Source organism: Mus pahari, chromosome 6 (assembly GCF_900095145.1).
Source record: "Mus pahari chromosome 6, PAHARI_EIJ_v1.1, whole genome shotgun sequence".
NCBI classification, from domain to species: Eukaryota; Metazoa; Chordata; class Mammalia; order Rodentia; family Muridae; genus Mus; species Mus pahari.
Window position 1 is genome coordinate 94,107,884 of NC_034595.1, and position 10,677 is coordinate 94,118,560.

Consider the following 10,677-nt stretch of genomic DNA (forward strand, 5'->3'; position numbering starts at 1 on the left):
CATTACAGATGGTTGTGAGCCACCATGTGGTTGCTGGGAACTGAACTCAGGACCTCTGGAAGGGCAGTCAGTGCTCTTAACCGCTGAGCCACCTCTCCAGCCCCACACTTTCTTTTATAAGTTCACTGTACAGTCACGTGTTCACTGGACCCTCTTCCCTGCTACTTCTAACCCTAACCCTAAAAAGCACATCTTTACAGGTAGAGGCACTTGCTGCCAAGCCTGACGGCCTGAGTTCAAGCCCCAGCACACAAGTGAATAAAGAACCAATTCTTTCAGTAGTCTTGACCTACACAGACACAGACACACACATGGGAGGAGGGGGTATTCATGCACCCATACATAAATATTCACAAATACAATAAATACATCTAAATAAATCTACCTTTTAAAAAATACTTCAGAATAACAGAACTATTACAAAACCAATAGTTCTTAGCTGATTTTTTAGCATGTGTACATGCATAGTATATACAAGCATGTGCGCACACATGTTCACATGTGAGGAGCACACCAGTGTGTGTCTATAAACTAGTGTGAAAACACACATGGAAGTCAACAGGTTGACATAGGATGCCTTCATTCGTGGCTCTCCACTTTACTGAGTGAAGATGTCTCACTGGGCCCAGAACTTGGTACATCAGCTAGTCTAAGTAGCTGGCCTGCCCTGGGATCCCGCGACTACTTCCTGAGTGGGGAGGTTACAGAGAGGTAAGCCACTGTTTTATATGGGTGCTGGGAATCCGAACTCCAGCCCTTACACTTTTGCAGAAAGTGCTTTTTATCCACGGAGGCATCTCCCCAGTCTTCCTTTTTTTTTTTAAGGCTAAATTCTTTATTAAAGTATGCTAAAGTAAAGCCATGTATGGTAGTGTGTGCCGTCACCCTAGCTACTCAGGATAGCAAGATCACCCTTGAGTCTAGGAGTTCAAGACAAGCTAGAACAACCTAGCAAGACCCTATCTGTAACAACACCAACACCAACACCAACACCAACGGGAAACTGTACTGAACTGAACATCCCCTAGCCTGAGACTGTGTCTTTCATTATGGGCATTTAGAACTACCTAGGCCATCAATGCCAACAGTGCCTCAATCATTTTCACAACTGAAAAAAAAAAAACAAAAAAAAACTAAATACCTTCCCAAACACACACTCAGGGGCTCAGAATAAGGGTCTGCAGTAATCATGTGACTAGTATAATAAGATCACATGTGCCACCTATAGCAATGACACACTGCAAACACTATTCTGAAGTAACCGTCGTAAGGGTCCACCAGCACTGCTCCCAAGCCCTAAGGTCCTGGCAGTACTCCGAGTTAACACTGGCTAAGACAGCATCACTTTCACATTCCCATTTAGCTAGTGTATGGCATCTCAAAGCCAAAGTAATCCACAAGAGATCCGCAATGGATCCTATCAGGACAGAGAAGAATCTTCTCACACAGATCATCAAAACCATTCCAGCAAATGCTTTTTATACATTTTTTAAGATTTACTTATGGGGGCTGGTGAGATGGCTCAGCGGGTAAGAGCACCGACTGCTCTTCCAAAGGTCCCGAGTTCAAATCCCAGCAACCACCCGAAATGAGATTTGATGCCCTCTTCTGGTGAGTCTGAAGTCAGCTACAGTGTACTTACGTATAATAATAAAAATCTTTAAAAAAAATTTACTTATATGTGAGAATGTTTCGCCTGCATATATGTATGATTGCCACATGATTGCCTGGCACCCACAGAGGTCAGAGGCAGGCACTGGATTTCCTACAAGTATAGTTACAGACGGTTATGAGCTACCATGTGAGTACTGGGGAACCAAACTCCAGTCCTTTGCAAGAACAAGTGCGCTTAACTGCTGAGCCATCTCTCCAGGCCAGCAAATTCTTTTTTAATACTAAAAATTCAGTGCTTCTGATTTTCTATTTACTAGCAAATACTGATAGTTAGTAGAAAAGGTATAGTAAACAGATACATAAGCTTTGAACCTGTGAATCTCAATCATCAGTTGTCCACAAAGAGCACAGATCCTTGAAATGGCACCAGCTTCAACACTTAGGTCTCTAAGCATACGCACACACTTACTCTTTTTAGATTTACTTATTTTATCCTATGTATACGGGTGTTCTGTTTGAACATATGTATATACCATGTAGGTGTCTGGTGCTCACAGAGATCAGAAAAGAGTGTCAGACCCCTTAAAACTGGAGTTAGGGGTGGCTGTAAGCCAAATCTGGGTCCTCTCCAAATGCAGTAAGTAATCTTGGTCACTAACCAATTTTAAAACAAAAAAATAGTGTCTAACCTACGCTAAAAAAAGAAACAGTTCTGATCCCCCGAACTCTGACTTCTGAGTGTTGGGATTACAGGGGTGTACTGCCATGAGAGGTTTATAGTACTAGGGAGAAAACCCAGGGCTTTTGCCATGCTAGGCAAAGTCTAGGAACTTGGCCACATTCAGCTGTACTTTTCTTTTCTTTTTTTTGTTTTGTTTTGTTTTGTTTTGTTTTGTTTTTTTGAGACAGGGTTTCTCTGTATAGCCCTGGCTGTCCTGGAACTCACATGGTAGACCAGGCTGGCCTCGAACTCAGAAATCCACCTGCCTCTGCCTCCCGAGTGCTAGGATTAAAGGCGTGCGCCACCACGCCTGGCTCAGCTGTACTTTTCAAAGATACTGTTTTCAAATTCTGGAACAATAATACTTATCAATATTAACCTGTTAATATAAGGGTGACTTGATTATTGAAAAACAATGAAAAGTGACTCAGTTCTCAGTATCAAAACAATCTGAACAACTGAAAACATGCTCCAAAGACCTGACAATGTAGATAAGTGGCTCTCTTGACCCTGGGTGTACATAGTCACTTCTACTCACCATCCTCTGAAATTAGACCAATCTAGGGGAAGACACACTAGCACAAACCAAACAGATGTGGCTGGTAATGCTGTCTTTGTGCACATGTGCAAACTTGGGACTTTTACAAAGCTAAGGGAAAAGCAATTATTTTTAAAGTACCTGTTTATGTCTAGGAGAAAGGAAGAATGATGAAAATATTTAATATTATTCAACCATAAATCACTCAGCTATTTTTAAGACAGCTTAGATCTCTTGTTCTTACTTGAAAAATACTGTAATTAACTTCAAACTGTTATTTTTAAATTACATTAATTTACTGTATGTATGTGTATATATGTATGTAGATGTGTGCTTGCCACTGTGTATGTGTAGGGGTCAGAAGACAACCTGCAAGAGTTAGTTGATTCTCTCCTCCCAGAAAGTTCCAGGGACCAAACTTTTGTTGCCCAAGATAATGGCAAATGCCCTTACTTGCTAAACCATCTCTCTGGCCTAAAAGTCATTCTTTCCACATCTGTACCACATTGTGTACCACTTGACTTGTACAATTCTGGAAGCTCATGGGCAAAGAATAAGACACACATAAGCACAGGATCCAGCATGCTGTGCTAGAGACAGATCAAAATGCAAACAAGGACAGATGAGGCCCAAAGAACCAGCACACACTGTGTTCAAGTTAGACCAGCAAACAGACAAGGTAATACAAGGGAAAGGCCTGAAAAGGGCACTGTGTGAAAGGAGTCTCCAAGGTCTACATAATAAAAAGAGTTGCCCGGCATGGTGGCGCACGCCTTTAATCCCAGCACTCAGGAGGCAGAGGCAGGCGGATTTCTGAGTTCAAGGCCAGCCTGGTCTATAAAGTGAGTTCCAGGACAACCAGGGCTCCACAGAGAAACCTTGTCTCGAAAAAAAACAAAACAAAAACAACAACAACAAAAAGTCTAATCACTACAGAGTCATTCTCTTGGCATATAAGCATCACAGTGGCAAACCACATAGAGATGAAGCCTAGAACTTTGCAGATTGACTACGACTTACTCTGACCAACAGACTCAACCCAGAAACTTAAAACCGAAAATATTAGAACCATGCCAACTCCTCAAGACCAAATTTTATTAATTTACAAACACTATCAGAATGGGCAGGATCCCTCCCAGGAGGGTGGCACTACCAGGCCACAATGGTGAAGCACACCTGCCAAGGAATTTGCTCAGAGAAAAATGCATCTGCTTACCTTTCCCAAAATAATAGAAGTTCACAAATTACCTAGTTTCACCCTAAAAGTTTTTCTTGAAGATACAAATTATATGAGTGGCTTGCTGGTGGCATGTTTACATGCACAGCACGTATATGCAAAGCTGTACAACATTTCCAAAAATAAAACGATGAGAAAAAAAATGGAGAGAGTATTATGGGGTTACATAAAGTGTAGCAAGAACAATACTGAAATGTGCACCACTTTAAGAACAGGGAGAGTTGTGTGTGTAGGTCGTGAAAGCAGGGAGACTGAGCAAAAACTGACTCACAGGGTGTGGTCTCTGCTGAACCCCACCCCCTTTACCCCCAAGAATGACTTCCAACCAGTCCCAAGGACAGAGGTGACAGAACAGATCAGAGACACCAATAAATCACTTGTTCAGCCTACAGAACGTGTGAAGAAGCTGCTAACAAACAACCTTGACGTGCTCTCCCACGTCAACAGATTTCCATCACATAGCCCAGAACACCAACACAACTGCCCGACACCTAGGTCCCTGAATATGCACAGTACAAAGTATTCTATGACACAAACCTAATTAAGGAATGGGGACCTGGAAGGGAGGGGTGCTACGGATGCTGACAACACTGTTTCCATGTAACACACTGAAAACCAGGGTCTTCTATTCCTAAAGCTATAGGCACAAATGAGAAAAATGGGGCTGGTTAAGAGCTCTGCTTAAAATATATGTTAGAAGCCGGGGAGTGGTGGCACATGCCTTTAATACCAGCACTCGGGAGGCAGAGGCAGGTGGATTTCTGAGTTTGAGGTCAGCCTGGTCTACAGAGTGAGTTCCAGGACAACCAGGGCTACACAGAGAAACCCTGTCTTGAAAACCTATATATATATATATTTATATACATACATACACACACACACACATACATACATACATACATACATACATACATCACACTCTAGAGGGCCTTAAGCAATTAAACACCATCAAACACCATCATATTAAAATGTCAAGTAGGAGACCAGCTGATATCATAGGAAAGTACTATAAATCTGCACTTAGACTGTGGGCACCCAGGGGTTTTGCAACCAAATAGATTTTTTTTTTTATTTATTTAACTTTAAAACAGTGGTTCTTAAGTTGTGGGTCACGACCCCTTGAGGGTTAACCCTTTCACAGAGGTCGCCTAAGACCATTGGAAAACAGATATTACATTACGATTCCAATTATGAAGTAGCAGCAAACAATTTTATGGTCGGGGTCACTGCAACACTAAACTGTAGTAAAGGATCACAATACTAGTTGAGAACCACTACCTTAAAACAAAATGGGCTGGGGAAATAACTCAATTGATAAAGTGCTTGTTGCTGCATAAGCATGAGGGCCTGAATTCAATCACTAGCACCCTTGTTTAAAAAGAAAAAAATCAAAAGTCCCGTGCCACAGTGCACACGCATACAATCCAGTGCCGATACAGTGCCACAGTACACACACATACAATCCAGTGCCAATCCAGTGCCACAGTACACACACATACAATCCAGTGCCAATACAGTGCCACAGTACACACACATACAATCCAGTGCCGATTCAGTGCCACAGTACACATGCATACAATCCAGTGCCAATACAGTGCCACAGTACACATGCATACAATCCAGTGCCGATACACTGCCACAGTGCACATGCATACAATCCAGTGCCGATTCAGTGTCACAGTACACACGCATACAATCCAGTGTCAATACAGTGCCACAGTACACACGCATACAATCCAGTGCAGATTCAGTGCCACAGTGCACATGCATACAATCCAGTGCCAATATAGTGCCACAGTACACATGCATATAATCCAGTGCCAATACAGTGCCACAGTACACACGCATACAATCCAGTGCCGATTCAGTGCCACAGTACACATGCATACAATCCAGTGCTGATACAGTGCCACAGTGCACATGCATACAATCCAGTGCTGATTCAGTGCCACAGTGCACATGCATACAATCCAGTGCCGATTCAGTGCCACAGTGCACACGCATACAATCCAGTGCCGATTCAGTGCCACGGTGCACACGCATACAATCCAGTGCCAATTCAGTGCCACAGTACACATGCATACAATCCAGTGCCGATTCAGTGCCACAGTGCACATGCATACAATTCAGTGCCGATACAGTGCCACAGTGCACATGCATACAATCCAGTGCCAATACAGTGCCACAGTACACATGTGCCCACTTGGATGCATCTATGAGTGCAAATATGAACATGCACATGCACGCACGCGCGCGCGTGCACACACACACACACACACACACACACACAGTCAATCAATCAATCAATCAATCAATCAATATAAAAACAACTAATGGGAAATTCTTCATAAAACATTACTCCCAAGCCGGGGCTGTAGCTCGGTGGGAGAGTACTTACCTAGGAAGTATGAAATAATGAGTTCAATCCCCAGCACTACAGGGGAAAGAGTTCCTAGCATCCGTTCATAGAAAAGGAAGAGCCTGCCTTTTCTAGAAGCACTGCAGTTGTGACTGCCGTGTCCTAAACACGTTAGGTGGCAGAGAGGACAGAAGCTATGTCTATGCTCAGTGTTCTGACTGATGAATATCTAAATGATTAGTAGCCTAACATTCCTTGAAGAAAGGCAAGCCTGAAGGACCACTGGACTAGCACTGCATAGGCCTTGATGGCTCCCAGGATGTGGAGCAAGCCAGAGACTAGAAAAACCCTGCCTGGGTCTGAGGCCCTGGGTGGTCATGAGTCCAAGACAGACCCTCACAGGGGATCACTTGAGGTCACTGGGCATGGAGTCAGGCAGACAGAGTGAGAACAAACCTGAGATGATCACCAGCCCAGCACCATGGCGCCTGGACAGGGAGCTAGCCTCAGACAACCACCATGCCCAACAGGCTCCCTGTCCAACACCATAATTCATAAGTCAGGCGCTCCTGAGATAGCCCCAGACACTCAGAGAGCCCAGGTACCACCAAGAGGAGCGAGCAAGCACGTGGTGGAGAAACAGAAGAGAAAAAGAAACAGAAGGATGTGGGCACATGAAGAGAGGCAGACTTAGAGACCTGAAGATACCTGATGTGTGATGCCACCTGGGACCATGGTGGGGTCCTAGCTTGTTCTGCCACTGGAGGGACCATGCCTGGGATCTGTTACCACCCTCTTCCTTCATCTCCTGCCATCTACGGCAGGGACAAGAGCTGGCCCCAGGGTCCTAAGAGTGGGAGAACTGACCATGCCCCTCACCAACTGCAGCACTCAGGAGAGTAGGCCCTGTATCTCGCCAGGCAGCAGGATAGAGCTGGCCCCGGTTGGGAGTGAGGAGGTGGTGCTGGTGACCCAGACCCAAAGGCATGAGGGCATGGGAGCAGGAGAGATGGTGGGCTGGCCAGCTCAAAGGCATGAGGGCATGAGAGCAGGAGAGCTGCTGGGCTGGCCAACTCAGATACCTGTCCAGATATCTTTGAATTGGCCCACCTCAAAATCTATCCCACGGATGAGTGCATGAAGGAGCCGATCCTACAGATCCAAAACTATACAATCTCCATGACCAGCAGGATATCCAACAGGAGTAACAGCAGAGCTCCAGTATCAAGTAGTGTAGCAGAAACTAGAGGCCACATACAAGCTGTAGTGGCTATTCCTGGTTATCAACTTGACTATATTTGAAATGAACTACAATCCAGAATTGGAAGGCTCACCAGTGAACCTAATCTGGAGACTGGGAGATAGAAGTTTCTGATCTGGATCTTGGTATGGAGATCTTGAGACACAGTGGTGATTGAATCCAGAAGATTAAGACAGGGAGATCTCCGAGTCCAAGATCATCTGGGATTAAAGGTGTGGTGGCACACACCTTTAATCTGGGCTACACCTTCTGCTGGGGACCATATAAGGACATTGGAAGAAGGGAGTCTGGCTCTCGCTCTTTCGCCTTCTTGCGGTGTGGGACTCAGCAACTGCTAGATCCTTGGACTTCCATTCACAGCTACTACTGAACCATTGTTGGGATTTGGACTGCAGACTGTAAGTCATCAATAAATTCCTTTACTATATAGAGACTATCTGCAAGTTCTGTGACTCTAGAGAACCCTGACTAATACACAAGCCATTGCAATGAACATGTGCAAGCAAGGAAGTGCAGACCAAGGGGTATACTGTGGGACACACTGTGACATACTATAGCTTCCATCAGACTTTTTCCCTATGTTGCCAGCGAGAGGTTGCCAGGGTGAAGAGTGGGTATGGGGAGACTGGGATGCATGGTGTGAAATTCACAAAGAACCAATAAAAAGTTAAAAAAAAAAAAAGAAAGAAAGAAAGAAAGAAAGAAAGAAAGAAAGAAAGAAAGAAAGAAAGAGAAAAGGAAAAGGAAGTAAAATCAATTCTTCACTAAGTCTCAAAATACAGCCTCAAAAAGAACGTCTAAAGCAAGACGCGATGTGATTGCTCATTCCACAGTTATCCTACAAAGATTTAGTTGATCACTTTGAATGACCTTTTCCCATCAGAGTTCCCAAAACAGCACTACTTTTGTGGTTCGACTGAGAAATATTCAGGATTCTTGACTAAGCGTTTCCTGAAAAGCAAAAAAAAAAAAAAAAAAAAAAAGCTACAGCAACATAGACATGGTGAACATGTCACCCAATCCAAATTTTCACCCTAAGATCCCCATAAGTTTCATTTGGTCATGTTTCAAACACCACGTGCAGCCCTTCAGATTTGTCCAACATACTGCAGAATGCAAGACAGCTCATCTTGGACATAGCTCACACCTATGATGGGCTTCCTTATATTACAGGTGAACAGCTGAGAACTGTGGCTGACACCAGACACATCACCACTGGCACTGTGCTTGCTCAAGGTCCTGGCCACGTGGACACCATAAGACTCACCTACCACCTTAATGACTGGATTTTTTTATTTGGAATGGGAGTTAACTTGTATAATCTGAGGTTTGTGGTTTCCGCAATAAATGTGTAACAGCTGTTCCCAAGACCACTTACAAACAGTAATAGTACCTACTGTCTACAAAGTGTATACACTGCTCTACAGTTTTAAAAGGCCCTGAATGCATTGTTGTTGTTGTTGTGTTTAAGAAAGACACATTTCTTCAAAATAACTTATTTGTAATTCTCAATTCAACATAAAAGTAAATGTCTAGGAATTTATGATAAAAACATGAAAAAAAGTCTCTTCATATTGGTCCACTATTTTCAATAAAATAGTATTCCTGATGCAAGGGTCTACAAAGTAAGAACAAAACAGGTAGGAACAGTTTCAGGGGGCTCTGGATCCCAGGTTAAATCTGACCTTGACCTTGTGGGAAGTGTCCTAGTTTGCTTTCTGCTGACCAAAACATGGGGAGGAAAAGATTCATTCCACCTTACAGCGCACAGTCCATCGCCAAGGGAAGTCAGGACAGGAACTTAAACAGAAATTGTGGGGGCATGCTATTTACTGGCTTGCTCATCTTGGACTACCTGTCCAAGGCTGGCACTATCCACAGGGTACTGGCCCTCCCACACCAATCAGTAATCAAATAAATGTTCCACAAACATGCCTACAGGACAACCTGGCAGAGGCATTTTCCATTGAGAGTCCCTCTTCCCAGATGCCCTTAGCTTCGGTCAAGTTGACAAGAAAACTACGCAGCACCGTAGGACTCCCCAGATAGTGGTGCCCTCTGCCTGCTCCCAAGCCCTGGAGATCCGTCTACAGGCTAAATCACAAGTGGATGCTGAAAGGCAGAGCTGGCATCACCTACAGGAGGACAGATGTCTTGGGACAGCCTGTAAGGGAGGTCTTATCCACCTGGGAGGAGCAACAAAGACTTTCTGACTGAGGATAAACCCTAAACAAAATAAAGTCTCATATGTAAGGAAAATGTAAGCAAGGAACCCCAAGCTAATAAGCAATTAGAGCTAAACCACACAAGATAACTGGAAAGATACAAAACAAAGCATCCACACTACAGTGGAAGAACAAGCAGAATGTGGTGGCCAACTTAATAGGAACAAGGAGAGATGGTGAGTGCAAGCTAAACCGTGGAAGGTGACTACCAGGGAGGGCCATGAAGACATCTACAAAGCGAGCAGCCAGGAACAGGGATGGGACTGAGGTGGAACATGAGCTCCATGCTGGCATCTGATGCTCAGAAGGCAAACATCCCCAAAGAAAGCCACATCCATCAAAGGGGAAAACTGGTCCCCACGCAGACGGGCATGGAGGTCAGAGATGGAGATGCAGACATTTCTAGTCTCCCTAAGGTACCTGAAGAAAGAGGACTGCCAAGAGGAGAAATATGTCTGTAGTAAGTAGATGCAGGACTTGACTCTGGAAAGTGGGAAAGCGTGGAACTGACTGGAGGAGTCACCTCACACTATATCCAGAGAGGGAAACATCCTAACAAGGTCTAAGGATAATTCCCTCAACAACAGATATTCTCTCTCAAGACCTGCTGTGCTGGAAATATCTAAGGAAATGTTAGTTTTTCAAAAATATTAAACTACTTGCATTTTTTTTTTTTTTTTTTTTTTTTTTTTTTCAAAATAGAGTGGATGTGTTATGAACTA

General features: G+C 44.0%; 1 protein-coding gene and 1 non-coding gene across 4 annotated transcripts in view; one reads left to right on the plus strand and one right to left on the minus strand.

Moving 5' to 3' along the window:
* Positions 1-10,677, minus strand: part of Prdm2 (PR/SET domain 2) — a 101,185-nt gene that overhangs the window by 84,507 nt on the left and 6,001 nt on the right. The window lies entirely within an intron of this gene.
* Positions 6,591-6,722, plus strand: LOC115064329. The gene has a single exon (XR_003844166.1). It is a non-coding gene; the product is annotated as a small nucleolar RNA SNORA17 (small nucleolar RNA).